This window comes from Myotis brandtii, unplaced genomic scaffold (genome assembly GCF_000412655.1).
Source record: "Myotis brandtii unplaced genomic scaffold, ASM41265v1 scaffold127, whole genome shotgun sequence".
Lineage (NCBI taxonomy): Eukaryota > Metazoa > Chordata > Mammalia > Chiroptera > Vespertilionidae > Myotis > Myotis brandtii.
The window spans coordinates 1,435,264-1,450,335 of NW_005354464.1; the positions used below are offsets into that span (position 1 = coordinate 1,435,264).

The 15,072-nt window shown below is 39.7% G+C and overlaps 1 long non-coding RNA gene and 1 pseudogene across 1 annotated transcript in view; one reads left to right on the forward strand and one right to left on the reverse strand.

Annotated features, from left to right (window-relative positions):
- LOC106724958 overlaps positions 1-15,072 on the forward strand; it is a 98,277-nt gene that overhangs the window by 21,858 nt on the left and 61,347 nt on the right. The gene's annotated exons all lie outside the window — the stretch shown is intronic.
- On the reverse strand, positions 11,499-12,205 carry LOC102249681 (annotated as a pseudogene).

Below are 15,072 nucleotides of genomic sequence, written 5' to 3' on the forward strand. Positions count from 1 at the left end.
AAAAAAAAACCTGTCTTCTTTCTTCAAAAATACTTTATCTTTCTAAAATCAGGGGACAGCCCCCCCACCCCGCCCCCCAAGGTGTTAGGGTATGTGCCCTGAACACCTCACTTTGGCAGAGAGCCCAAATTCCATCTCCAACCAGCTGAGTCATTTTCAGTCTCTTTGTGGTTCATTCATGCTTTTCCCCTTCATTGACACATTAACATTTCATGGTGAGTGGGTCCTGCTCAGCTGGCAGCCCTGCTAGCCCCCCACACCTCTAAGCTGTCCTCACTTCACTAGTTCCCAATTGCCTGCCTCCAGGGGAGTTCTGTCATCATCACCACGCGGTTGGAAAAACTGCTTGTTCGCTGTTGCCATACCTAAGTTTTGATAATTGACATGAAGCAAACGCAGCGAATGAGAGACCTCTGCTAGAGGCCATATTCTCCTATGTTTGCTTTTCAAAACCACCCCATTTATTTTAAGAAAATGATAGAAATACAGACAATGAGGGAACTGGACAGATCTAATATCTGCTTGATTTGGTATCTGGTCGAAATCTCTAATTTTTTCCCCCTCAAATACCTATACATCTCTTATCTCCAGGCCCTCTATAGTAGGGACTATTACAATGAGCTTCTAGATCCATCTTGTTTTGTAGGTCAGCAATTTCTACGTTAACCTCAAAACTAGCAATAGTCCAAGAGCAAATTAGTAATTAAAAACTAGCATCTCTAAAGCTAGTTTATTGACTTCCAAAAGGGAACCTCTCTCTCTCTCTCTCTCTCTCACATACACACACACACACACACACACACACACACGCACACACACACGCACACACACACGCACACACACACGCACACACACACATCTTTTAGAACAGCGGTTCTCAACCTGTGGGTCGCGACCCCTTTGGGGGTTGAATGACCCTTTCACAGAGGTCGCCTAAGACCATCGGAAAACACATATATAATTACATATTGTTTTTGTGATTAATCACTATGCTTTAATTATGTCAATTTGTAACAATGAAATTGGGGGTCACCACAACACGAGGAACTGTATTAAAGGGCCACGGCATTAGGAAGGTTGAGAACCACTGTGTTAGAAGTTTAGCATTTCGGATTTACTTTGGGGCCTTAAGCCCTTAGTAGGTGCTCAATAACTCCCTGCTGACACACTGATTAGTTTTAGTAGCTCCCTGTTATTTCCAAGAAGACAGCATTTTCTAGACTTTTCTGATCAACAGATGAAACGTACGTTTTCTTAAAGCTGTGGAAATAGAATAATTCATATTGTGAGGTTGTTTATTACCAGCCAGACCCTCATGTTGCTCTACGGGGCTCTGATAATCACCTATTTCAGAAGCCATTAGCCTTCTGTGTGTTGTAAAGCACCCTTCCCTGTAGCTGGTCTATGCCTTTGTATTCTCGGGGGAGGAACGGTGTGTACTGAAGTAACAGACCTCTGCTGACCAAGGAAGAAAGTCTTTGATGCACAAATAGTACATTAAACTGCTTTTATTTGATATTGTTGAAATTAAACAGTGTGTGGAATCCCGGCCCAGGCATGGGAACATATGAAACCTTTGAGAAATTGTACATTAATCCATGCTCAATATTACAGAAACGCACACGTCTAAGAAAAAATACACATCGAAAGAATGTAACAATCAAGGCTTAGGCACTTACAGCAGGACAGCAGGAGCTGGATTTAACTTATTGATTTCAGAACCACCGGTGTTGTGTGTGTGTGTGTGTTTTTAAAGAGGCGAAATATTGCTTTTACCGTTTTCAGATAATAATGACTGTTGTTGCAAATTATAAAATTTAATTAGCTATATAAATGCCAGAGGAACAAATAGTGTGCTATTGTCTTGATATCTTTCCAGAAATTAGTCTTTTAAAGTAAATTTGCCATATTAATCATCTAAAAATATTTTTGATCACTGAATTAATAGTTTGCAGCCTGTTTCCAGGTACTCATTGCCATAGGTGATTGCTTCTTAATTACTACATGGGCTCTTTCTATTCACTCATATTAATTCATGTTTTCTGGCATAGTCCCAAAAGGCAGCCTTGCCCTATATCTTCTAATTACTTCTATAATTGAATTTGCCCACTTTTTCTAACCTATTTTTTAAACTGACTGTGTTTGTTCATGGTTTATTGTGTCTTTTTTGTGTCAGTTCTCTGCAAGCAGAATGTACATTGATTCTTCCCTCGTTTCTCATTAATTTTCAAGAGCTTTGCTGCATGTCTGTTTTTTCAGTCTGTCGGACCTATTGCTAGACCGAAAGAAAAAAAAAAAAGACTCTTATTATTAAAGGTTAGGTAAAATAGACTGAAGTTAATTAATTCATTAGTAACTCTGAGCCAATTACTGAAGCCTTCTCTTATTTATATACTTGTTAACAAGACAGAAATGAGAAAGGCCAATTACAGGCTTATGTCCTTCAGAAGTTCAGCAAAACCAGAGCTTATGCATTTATTGACACCCCTACACAAAAAATTCAGTTTATCTGTCAGATATATGAAATTGCATTTAAAAATTATTGGCTAATACTCTATTCTATTCATAAATTTTCAAGGTTTCCCCCAATCTAGATATCTTTGAAATGTCTGATATGATTAAATTCTTCTAAACGTATCTCAAGGAACACTGCTGAGCCTTAGAGCAATTACAAAAATAGAAGAAAGTTGACCTAATTTTCTGGTTTGCATTCATCTCTTTTTTCCAAAATATTACATTTTTAATTCTTGAAATGAGATCATTGATTAGCAGATCTCAGAAACGAGTACCCTTTAAAATATGTTCTACTTGATTTTTCTTGAATAGGCCAAAACCTTACAACATGTGGGAAGGCAGTTTTTTCTGAATTTTTTCTGTGACTAATATAAAAAATTGTACTGCTTCATCCAAACTACCTGCACAATACGTACTACACCCATCACTTCCCCGTCTCTCCCCAGAAATATTTTGTTATTTTAACAGGGGTTCGGAGGGAAGGGGCCAGTGATTGAGTAGTTTTCTGTACATCTGTATTCTCTTCCTACGCTGGTGTCAGCATGGGACCAACAAATCAACAGGCAGCCTACACTAATGTCTCAATAAGTTGACTGGTTTGTTGAATCCAAAGTAACTTGAGTTTTGGGGGGTTTTGTTGTTGTTATTGTTTTTTTTACCTTTTTACTACCAGATGGACTCACATTTTCATATTTAAGTGATGCAAAAATAATGTCAGGGTTACTGCTGCCTAACTTTCTAGTTTTTCCTAAGTCTCCAATGTATTGAAATTGAATCAAATATTTGATAGAATCAGAATGGCGACCACAGCGCTGTCAAATGAGGAGGAATCTCGGCAGGTCCTTAGCCCAGGTCCTTGATGCTTGGAAGACAAAAGGAAAAAAAGGTTAAAATGTGTAGCGTACCTTTTCAGGAAGCCTTGCATAATGCTTCCTAACTTTCATACCCTCTTACTTAATAAGGTGGTTTTTTTGAACTTTTCACTTTTTTAATACCATGTATCTTTTCCTCTGCTGATTTATGACCTATTTGAGGAATAACTGTATTTTATGTCCTCAATAGCCCCAGCATTTAACACAATGCCTTGCAAATCGCAGGCCCTCGATAAACATACTGTATGTCAAAAGAATTAGGGATGAGAAGTCCATAATCTCTTTTTCACGTGTTTGGTGTCTAACCCCCCCCCCTCACTGTCTAGGTTAACTAAAAAATTTCATGCTTGAAATCAGTTAATGTATCTTAATTTTCTGTGGCAACTGCAATAAATTGGTAACAAATGCTCCATTATTAACTCCTGTAAGCTTCTCTGCTCTAAGATTAAAAATCTATACTAATTTTCCCTCACAGGAACTGTTTTTTATTCTCTTAATTATATATGAGCTTTTTTTAAGGCTTTACTGACCTCAAGTTTGTTACTTTGGGCCAAGACCACACAGGACCTTGTCACTCTTCCCAGTTCCATGTGCAGTGCGGTCTCTGTATTTTCAGAAACACCTGCGTGAAACAAATTAGGTTCCCTAGACTCTACTCCTTGGGGCTTTTACCCATTAGTTCCTCATGCCCCTGCTTCAAGGAAGCTGGTTTTCCTCAGGCTAACTTTTCTATGTTGTCTCTGCCTTCCTGTTTACTCTCTCTCATTCTCTCTCCCCCTCTCTCCCTCTCTTTCTCCCTTCTTCTCTCCTCCCCCCTCAGTCCCTTCCTCCCTCCCTTCCTTCCTTCTTTTTTTCTCTGTTTTTTGAAATGTTATTGTATAGCTCTGTCTCCTAATAACAGCACTCCATATGTTTATAATGATTTTCCAGTGTACAACCTCTTTTCACAGGTACCATATCATTTGATTCTTACAGGCTAAGTAGCATGCCAATGAAGAAACTAAGATTCAGAGAGGTTAAGTGACTTGCCTAAGGCCACAGAGCTAGTTACAACTTGTTTTTAAATTCTTTCATCATCCTTAAAATGAGGGTGATAATACAGATCTTAGTCCCTGAAAGCCAAGGGGATTGACTTTAGTGAATTGCCTGCTTCCTCTCCACCACTGCCCTCCCTTTCAAGTGAGCCTCACTACCTGGTGAATTATGTACAAGCTCCTCCCCTTGAACCTCAAACCTTCAATGTTAGAGCCAAAGTCACCTTGCCAGCTTGCTCTCTCCCTACTTCCTCCTCATACCTCCCATGCAGCTAATACATCCGATTTCCTCTTTTTTAAAATTTTTTTTTATTAATTTCAGAGAGGAAGGGAGAGAGAGAGAGAGAGATAGAAACATCAATGATGAGAGAGAATCATTGATTGGCTGCCTCCTGCACGCCCTGTACTGGGGATCAAGCCTGGAACTCGGGCATGTGCCCTTGACTGGAATCGAACCCAGGACCTTCAGTCTGCTTTAGTTTGCAGGCCAACGCTCTATCCACTGAGCCAAACCAGCTAGGGCACATTTCCTCTTTTTGATTCATCTTTGTCCCACTCAATCCTCGTCACATCTATAGAAATTCTATCCGTCCTGTAGGTTCCTTCTCCCATTCAGGCTCTTACAGAAAGCATTTTTCCTGATATCCATCTCCTGCCACTCCCAATTCCCACTAGATATGCCTCCCTGGCATTTGAATTCTCATGACAGCCTCTTGTGTCTTTAGATGGTTTCTTGTGGATTCTCTCTAATGTGCTATTTATTTTTGTTGTTATCTCTTCTCCTCTTAGACTCTAAGTTCCACGAGGATGAGGATCAGGTACCATTCAGATATCACAGTGGTAGGAACATAGCTTTGGGGTGCACAGACCTGGTTTGTACCTCAGCGCCATTTGCCAAGACAAGCCTCATAACCTATCTGAGCTCTAGTTTTCTCAGCTTTAAAAGTAGGTGCCAGTAATACCCAACTTGCAGAGTTTCTGGGAAGGAATGTCTATAAAATACCTCACAGAGCATCCAGCCCGTGTAAGGGCTCATGCCAGTGAAATTGAATAGGTTAGAACTGACTATGTAATCTCATCACAGCACAGGCATTTATTCTAGTGTAGGAACAACTAGATCCTAGCCCAGCCTTCCTATTTGTGTGAACATTTTCATATTTTCTCTCTATGTTTATGTCAGTGTTAAGTCTTATCTGAATATTCCATGTTCAGGCCTCTTAAAATTACAGTACATTTGTTGGTGTAGTTTAAAGTACTAATAAAAAATTAAGATAATATGTTCTTTTTAAAAAAGCATGTGGTTTCTAGTTAACACTGGGTGTGAATCCAAACTGCCACTGCTCTCTAGCAATTGCCCTACCCTCTCCAAACTATGACCAACTCAGAAGTTGTATTTGGGATGTCTTTCACTTTCTTCTTTATTGGTCTGTATGTTTTGGATTTTTTAAAATAAAGAGGATGTATTTCTAGAGCCCAGAAACAATGAGAATATTATCATAGGTGACAGCAATAACTTTCAACACACAAACATCCACTTTTGTAATTTGGATTTATAAATTTTGCTTGATTGTTCAGTGCCTTATGCATGTAAATATCTCATACATTTCAGTAATTGCTAAGGAGCAGGGTATTTCTTTTTGAATTATTATCAACTAATTTTTAAAATAACTAAATAAGTCAATAAACTACATCACCAGTCAGTTTAACCTTTAGGGGGACTAATTTTTCTAGTAACGAGAAATTAAATGTTGTCCATGTAACCAAAGTTGACTCAAAGCCTGGACACAGAACAAAAGTTGGATCCAAATTGCATCTAAACTTAGAGCAGTCAGAGCCAAAGTCATGGCTATAGTCAGTATGTTATTTTGTTAATGTGGGTAAAGAGGGCTTTTAAAAGAAAAATAGAAAATGGGGCAAACCTTGTTTTAATCAGGGAGTATAAGGAAAGAAAATTAAATGCCTATGTTACAACTTATTCTTTCAGACTACCAATAACATTTTCCCCTAGACTGAAGTTAATTAATTCATTAGTAACTCTGAGCCAATTACTGAAGCCTTCTCTTATTTATATACTTGTTAACAAGACAGAAATGAGAAAGGCCAATTACAGGCTTATGTCCTTCAGAAGTTCAGCAAAACCAGAGCTTATGCATTTATTGACACCCCTACACAAAAAATTCAGTTTATCTGTCAGATATATGAAATTGCATTTAAAAATTATTGGCTAATACTCTATTCTATTCATAAATTTTCAAGGTTTCCCCCAATCTAGATATCTTTGAAATGTCTGATATGATTAAATTCTTCTAAACGTATCTCAAGGAACACTGCTGAGCCTTAGAGCAATTACAAAAATAGAAGAAAGTTGACCTAATTTTCTGGTTTGCATTCATCTCTTTTTTCCAAAATATTACATTTTTAATTCTTGAAATGAGATCATTGATTAGCAGATCTCAGAAACGAGTACCCTTTAAAATATGTTCTACTTGATTTTTCTTGAATAGGCCAAAACCTTACAACATGTGGGAAGGCAGTTTTTTCTGAATTTTTTCTGTGACTAATATAAAAAATTGTACTGCTTCATCCAAACTACCTGCACAATACGTACTACACCCATCACTTCCCCGTCTCTCCCCAGAAATATTTTGTTATTTTAACAGGGGTTCGGAGGGAAGGGGCCAGTGATTGAGTAGTTTTCTGTACATCTGTATTCTCTTCCTACGCTGGTGTCAGCATGGGACCAACAAATCAACAGGCAGCCTACACTAATGTCTCAATAAGTTGACTGGTTTGTTGAATCCAAAGTAACTTGAGTTTTGGGGGGTTTTGTTGTTGTTATTGTTTTTTTTACCTTTTTACTACCAGGTGGACTCACATTTTCATATTTAAGTGATGCAAAAATAATGTCAGGGTTACTGCTGCCTAACTTTCTAGTTTTTCCTAAGTCTCCAATGTATTGAAATTGAATCAAATATTTGATAGAATCAGAATGGCGACCACAGCGCTGTCAAATGAGGAGGAATCTCGGCAGGTCCTTAGCCCAGGTCCTTGATGCTTGGAAGACAAAAGGAAAAAAAGGTTAAAATGTGTAGCGTACCTTTTCAGGAAGCCTTGCATAATGCTTCCTAACTTTCATACCCTCTTACTTAATAAGGTGGTTTTTTTGAACTTTTCACTTTTTTAATACCATGTATCTTTTCCTCTGCTGATTTATGACCTATTTGAGGAATAACTGTATTTTATGTCCTCAATAGCCCCAGCATTTAACACAATGCCTTGCAAATCGCAGGCCCTCGATAAACATACTGTATGTCAAAAGAATTAGGGATGAGAAGTCCATAATCTCTTTTTCACGTGTTTGGTGTCTAACCCCCCCTCACTGTCTAGGTTAACTAAAAAATTTCATGCTTGAAATCAGTTAATGTATCTTAATTTTCTGTGGCAACTGCAATAAATTGGTAACAAATGCTCCATTATTAACTCCTGTAAGCTTCTCTGCTCTAAGATTAAAAATCTATACTAATTTTCCCTCACAGGAACTGTTTTTTATTCTCTTAATTATATATGAGCTTTTTTTAAGGCTTTACTGACCTCAAGTTTGTTACTTTGGGCCAAGACCACACAGGACCTTGTCACTCTTCCCAGTTCCATGTGCAGTGCGGTCTCTGTATTTTCAGAAACACCTGCGTGAAACAAATTAGGTTCCCTAGACTCTACTCCTTGGGGCTTTTACCCATTAGTTCCTCATGCCCCTGCTTCAAGGAAGCTGGTTTTCCTCAGGCTAACTTTTCTATGTTGTCTCTGCCTTCCTGTTTACTCTCTCTCATTCTCTCTCCCCCTCTCTCCCTCTCTTTCTCCCTTCTTCTCTCCTCCCCCCTCAGTCCCTTCCTCCCTCCCTTCCTTCCTTCTTTTTTTCTCTGTTTTTTGAAATGTTATTGTATAGCTCTGTCTCCTAATAACAGCACTCCATATGTTTATAATGATTTTCCAGTGTACAACCTCTTTTCACAGGTACCATATCATTTGATTCTTACAGGCTAAGTAGCATGCCAATGAAGAAACTAAGATTCAGAGAGGTTAAGTGACTTGCCTAAGGCCACAGAGCTAGTTACAACTTGTTTTTAAATTCTTTCATCATCCTTAAAATGAGGGTGATAATACAGATCTTAGTCCCTGAAAGCCAAGGGGATTGACTTTAGTGAATTGCCTGCTTCCTCTCCACCACTGCCCTCCCTTTCAAGTGAGCCTCACTACCTGGTGAATTATGTACAAGCTCCTCCCCTTGAACCTCAAACCTTCAATGTTAGAGCCAAAGTCACCTTGCCAGCTTGCTCTCTCCCTACTTCCTCCTCATACCTCCCATGCAGCTAATACATCCGATTTCCTCTTTTTTAAAATTTTTTTTTATTAATTTCAGAGAGGAAGGGAGAGAGAGAGAGAGAGATAGAAACATCAATGATGAGAGAGAATCATTGATTGGCTGCCTCCTGCACGCCCTGTACTGGGGATCAAGCCTGGAACTCGGGCATGTGCCCTTGACTGGAATCGAACCCAGGACCTTCAGTCTGCTTTAGTTTGCAGGCCAACGCTCTATCCACTGAGCCAAACCAGCTAGGGCACATTTCCTCTTTTTGATTCATCTTTGTCCCACTCAATCCTCGTCACATCTATAGAAATTCTATCCGTCCTGTAGGTTCCTTCTCCCATTCAGGCTCTTACAGAAAGCATTTTTCCTGATATCCATCTCCTGCCACTCCCAATTCCCACTAGATATGCCTCCCTGGCATTTGAATTCTCATGACAGCCTCTTGTGTCTTTAGATGGTTTCTTGTGGATTCTCTCTAATGTGCTATTTATTTCTGTCATTATCTCTTCTCCTCTTAGACTCTAATTTCCACGAGGATGAGGATCAGGTACCATTCAGATATCACAGTGGTAGGAACATAGCTTTGGGGTGCACAGACCTGGTTTGTACCTCAGCGCCATTTGCCAAGACAAGCCTCATAACCTATCTGAGCTCTAGTTTTCTCAGCTTTAAAAGTAGGTGCCAGTAATACCCAACTTGCAGAGTTTCTGGGAAGGAATGTCTATAAAATACCTCACAGAGCATCCAGCCCGTGTAAGGGCTCATGCCAGTGAAATTGAATAGGTTAGAACTGACTATGTAATCTCATCACAGCACAGGCATTTATTCTAGTGTAGGAACAACTAGATCCTAGCCCAGCCTTCCTATTTGTGTGAACATTTTCATATTTTCTCTCTATGTTTATGTCAGTGTTAAGTCTTATCTGAATATTCCATGTTCAGGCCTCTTAAAATTACAGTACATTTGTTGGTGTAGTTTAAAGTACTAATAAAAAATTAAGATAATATGTTCTTTTTAAAAAAGCATGTGGTTTCTAGTTAACACTGGGTGTGAATCCAAACTGCCACTGCTCTCTAGCAATTGCCCTACCCTCTCCAAACTATGACCAACTCAGAAGTTGTATTTGGGATGTCTTTCACTTTCTTCTTTATTGGTCTGTATGTTTTGGATTTTTTAAAATAAAGAGGATGTATTTCTAGAGCCCAGAAACAATGAGAATATTATCATAGGTGACAGCAATAACTTTCAACACACAAACATCCACTTTTGTAATTTGGATTTATAAATTTTGCTTGATTGTTCAGTGCCTTATGCATGTAAATATCTCATACATTTCAGTAATTGCTAAGGAGCAGGGTATTTCTTTTTGAATTATTATCAACTAATTTTTAAAATAACTAAATAAGTCAATAAACTACATCACCAGTCAGTTTAACCTTTAGGGGGACTAATTTTTCTAGTAACGAGAAATTAAATGTTGTCCATGTAACCAAAGTTGACTCAAAGCCTGGACACAGAACAAAAGTTGGATCCAAATTGCATCTAAACTTAGAGCAGTCAGAGCCAAAGTCATGGCTATAGTCAGTATGTTATTTTGTTAATGTGGGTAAAGAGGGCTTTTAAAAGAAAAATAGAAAATGGGGCAAACCTTGTTTTAATCAGGGAGTATAAGGAAAGAAAATTAAATGCCTATGTTACAACTTATTCTTTCAGACTACCAAAAACATTTTCCCTTAGCCTCAAGAGACAAGCATAAAACAATGGCGCAGTGCTTTAGAATAGGAACTAAAGTTGTGTACTGTGCATGGATTTAGTCCTATATAAGAGGAAGGCAGCATTTAAAGCTGCTGTTGCCTCCTGGGGAAAAAAAGAAAAAAACACTGGGATTCTGAGTCAAATATGTATGCATTTTCTGTTTTTCTGTCTTGTGGGTCTTTACTGCTAAAAATATTTTTATGAAATCAATCTGGGCATCTTTAAGCTTAATGTGTTCTTGTTTGCTCATTTGTAAATCTTAAGTCATGATATAATTATGAAACATCTTGAGTTATTAAAAGTAGAGAAATTTCACTTTGTTTGTGAACTGAACAGCAGACCAGGCAATGTCTTCAGAAACAAAGATTTTCTTTTTTGATGGGAAAAAAAAAGTTCTTTTTCATTATAAGTTAAAATGAGGGATGATACCAGGACAAAAAGACAGAAATTGTCAGCTTGAAAGCTGTAATGTTGATGCTGTCTACATAGCTATAAATGAAATAGAGATTGGTTTCTTTTTCTTGACTTGTTTGACCAATGTACAGCATCTTATTGGGCGATCAAACCTTGAAAAGTCACCTTGAGGTGTAAGTTACCAATCTGCAGCATATCAATGACCAATTTAACAGCAACAAAGTGATACTTCATTTTACTCCATGCAGCATAAACATGGATTGAGACACACTCCATGAAATAAATGGTTACAAGCATGGGCTACCCTGAAGTCAGACTACCCTGAATGTGAGCCTTGGGCCTACCACTTTCTAACTATGTGATGTTGAGCAACTTAACCTCATGAAGTCTGTTTCCTCATCTGTAACATGGGGATTATAACATTTCATCAGAGTTAAGACGCACATTCTTTCACATTTTATCATCTCTAATATCAGGATGCATCTTATAAATTATGGTATGTTTTGGTTTTATTAGCAACATTTTTTTCTTTCCTTTTTTTAAAAATTGGAATAATTGATTCTAACAAAAGTACAAAGTATGGAAAAATTAGTGTGTTTGAATGATTTCAGAGAGCAGAGAAAGGTTCACACTAGCAGGTTGAGTGTTTAGCACCTTCGAACAGAGATATTCAGAGTGCGGACACGTGGCAGTCCAGGCTCCGACTACCCAAGAACGATCTGTGTGACTGAGGGTGTGCTGATCACAGAACAGTGCAGTCATTTGGGTTTTTCTCTACATGTTGAAAGTGCCACAGAAAACAGAGTGGGAAAGCTGTTCACTGAATTCATGGCTGGTGGTTAGAAAAATGGGAGAGAAATGTTGAAACAGAGGAGAAAGAGCCCGGGTGAATGAGGAGGTCAGTCAGATGGACAGTCCGAAAGCGCTGACGATGCAGTACATGGTCTTGTTCTCCCATCACACGGTGCAGCTCCCGTCAGTAGAGCTGTCCCAGAGGCAAGACCTCGCCGTGTGTTCTGCGTAATTATACAGGTCACAATGTATTTGAATGGTTTTCCCAGCTTGGTGAGTTGGCTTAAAGTTTGTTCTACGACATTTGTGGTCCACTGATTGACTTTGCTGTGCTGATAGGCGTTGCCACCGATGGCACTTTCTATAGCCTCTTTCACAATGTTGCTCACTTTGTCAACAACAAAAGTAGGCTCTTCCACACTCTGGTAGTCTTCCATCTTCTCCGGTGTGTCGCCTCTGCGGCCCTGATTTTTTTTTTCTTTCTTACTGGTACATAAATTAATTGTGTAATTTATAAACTCTAGCATTTGCTATTCAATTAAATAACTAATATACACTTCTAGAGTTGTTTTGAGGTAAAAAATAAAATAATCGTATAAAACCTTATGCCCAAAGACTCTCAGTAAACAATACTCATGAATGTTGTACAGTATGATTTCTGTAAATGCTGGCGCTTGAAATCAGTTAATGTATCTTAATTTTCTGTGGCAACTGCAATAAATTGGTAACAAATGCTCCATTATTAACTCCTGTAAGCTTCTCTGCTCTAAGATTAAAAATCTATACTAATTTTCCCTCACAGGAACTGTTTTTTATTCTCTTAATTATATATGAGCTTTTTTTAAGGCTTTACTGACCTCAAGTTTGTTACTTTGGGCCAAGACCACACAGGACCTTGTCACTCTTCCCAGTTCCATGTGCAGTGCGGTCTCTGTATTTTCAGAAACACCTGCGTGAAACAAATTAGGTTCCCTAGACTCTACTCCTTGGGGCTTTTACCCATTAGTTCCTCATGCCCCTGCTTCAAGGAAGCTGGTTTTCCTCAGGCTAACTTTTCTATGTTGTCTCTGCCTTCCTGTTTACTCTCTCTCATTCTCTCTCCCCCTCTCTCCCTCTCTTTCTCCCTTCTTCTCTCCTCCCCCCTCAGTCCCTTCCTCCCTCCCTTCCTTCCTTCTTTTTTTCTCTGTTTTTTGAAATGTTATTGTATAGCTATGTCTCCTAATAACAGCACTCCATATGTTTATAATGATTTTCCAGTGTACAACCTCTTTTCACAGGTACCATATCATTTGATTCTTACAGGCTAAGTAGCATGCCAATGAAGAAACTAAGATTCAGAGAGGTTAAGTGACTTTCCTAAGGCCACAGAGCTAGTTACAACTTGTTTTTAAATTCTTTCATCATCCTTAAAATGAGGGTGATAATACAGATCTTAGTCCCTGAAAGCCAAGGGGATTGACTTTAGTGAATTGCCTGCTTCCTCTCCACCACTGCCCTCCCTTTCAAGTGAGCCTCACTACCTGGTGAATTATGTACAAGCTCCTCCCCTTGAACCTCAAACCTTCAATGTTAGAGCCAAAGTCACCTTGCCAGCTTGCTCTCTCCCTACTTCCTCCTCATACCTCCCATGCAGCTAATACATCCGATTTCCTCTTTTTTAAAATTTTTTTTTATTAATTTCAGAGAGGAAGGGAGAGAGAGAGAGAGAGATAGAAACATCAATGATGAGAGAGAATCATTGATTGGCTGCCTCCTGCATGCCCCCCACTGGGGGTCGAGCCTGCAACCTGGGCATGTGCCCTTGACTGGAATCAAACCCGAGAGCCTTCATTCCACAGGCCGATGCTTTAGCCACTGAGTTAAACCAGCCAGGGAGAATAATAATCTTTATCAAAGTTCTGTCTGTTTTGACATCAGAAATCCCTTTGGTACCTATTTTTTTCTGCCAGCAGTTTTCCATCTTTTGGAAAAACAATGATTCTGTATTCTCCAAATTAATAAGGTGAAAGACATTTCTACTCTCTGCTCTCCACTTCCTTCACAAAACACAGTGGAGGCTGGGAGTAAGAGAATACAGTATTCTAGGTGGGGCATTGCATTGCTATGATTTGCTCCTTGGAATTCATTTTCTCTGATTACTAAGGAAAGTCTCTAGTAGTTGGAAGAGAGGCACGGGGGTTAAAGAGGCAGGTGGAGGCTTTCTTAGCTTGAGTATTTCCCAAAGTGGAGCCTGAGACAAAGGCTTGCAGGCAGGTACATTATTTGGGAAGTTATTCCAGGGAAGAGGAATGCAGGTCAGGGAGAGAGAAACAGAAAGAGGGGAAAGCTAATGCAAAGATGTGTTTTTGAGCTGTCTAATGCTGCAGGCAAATGAAGCTCAGTGAATTGGGAACTTCTGAGGAAACTTATGACATGAGTCTGGGAACTGTGTGCCTAAGGAATAAGAAGGGGAAGAAATTACATGATCAGTTCCCAGAACTTCTGGTCAAGGTTGAACCCATAGGGGTTCATTCTCCTGCCTTTGGTTTCCACATACATCTCACACTTTGGCATCTGAGAGATCACATGGCAGAGACTGAGAGGCCCACAGAGCAGGTGTCCACACCTGCAGGGACCAGATGTCCACTGGAAGGACTTGATGTGGTGCCCCAGGGGTCTTCCATACAGCTGCCTAAAGAACATGTTCTTTTCTCTGTCACAATTTTTTTATTCTAATCTGCTCTGGGTAATCCTATCTAATAAAAGAGAAACATGGTAATTAGCTGTACAGCCACTACCCTTCCCATTGGCTAATCAGGGCGATATGCAAATTAACTGCCAGCCAAGATGGCGGCCGGCAGCCAGGCATCTTGAAGCGGAACATGAGGCTTGCTTGCTTCAGTGACAGAGGAAGCCAAGCTTCCCCGCCTGCCTTGCCGGCCTCTCAGCTGCAACTCTAAGAAACATTGTAACAAATATAGAAGCTAAACCAAACCCCAGAAACCTGTTTTCAGTCAGCCGGGATCTCAGAGCTGGAGTCGCAACAAAGTTTCAAATACAGAAGGTAAACAAAGGCCAGATCTCTGCTTTCAGCAGCGGAGGTCTCATAGCTGGAGCCGAGCCTCAGAGCTAAAGCTGGCCCAGAATAAACAAAAGAAAAAGAAAAAAAGGAGCGGTTGGGAGCTTCAGTCACCCGCCAGCCTGAAAACGGCCCTCAGCCCCTCACCCAGACTGGCCAGGCACCCCAGTGGGGACCCCCACCCTGAACCAGGACACCCTTCAGGGCAAACCAGCCGGCCCCCACCCGTGCACCAGGCCTCTATCCTATATAGTAAAAGGGTAATAT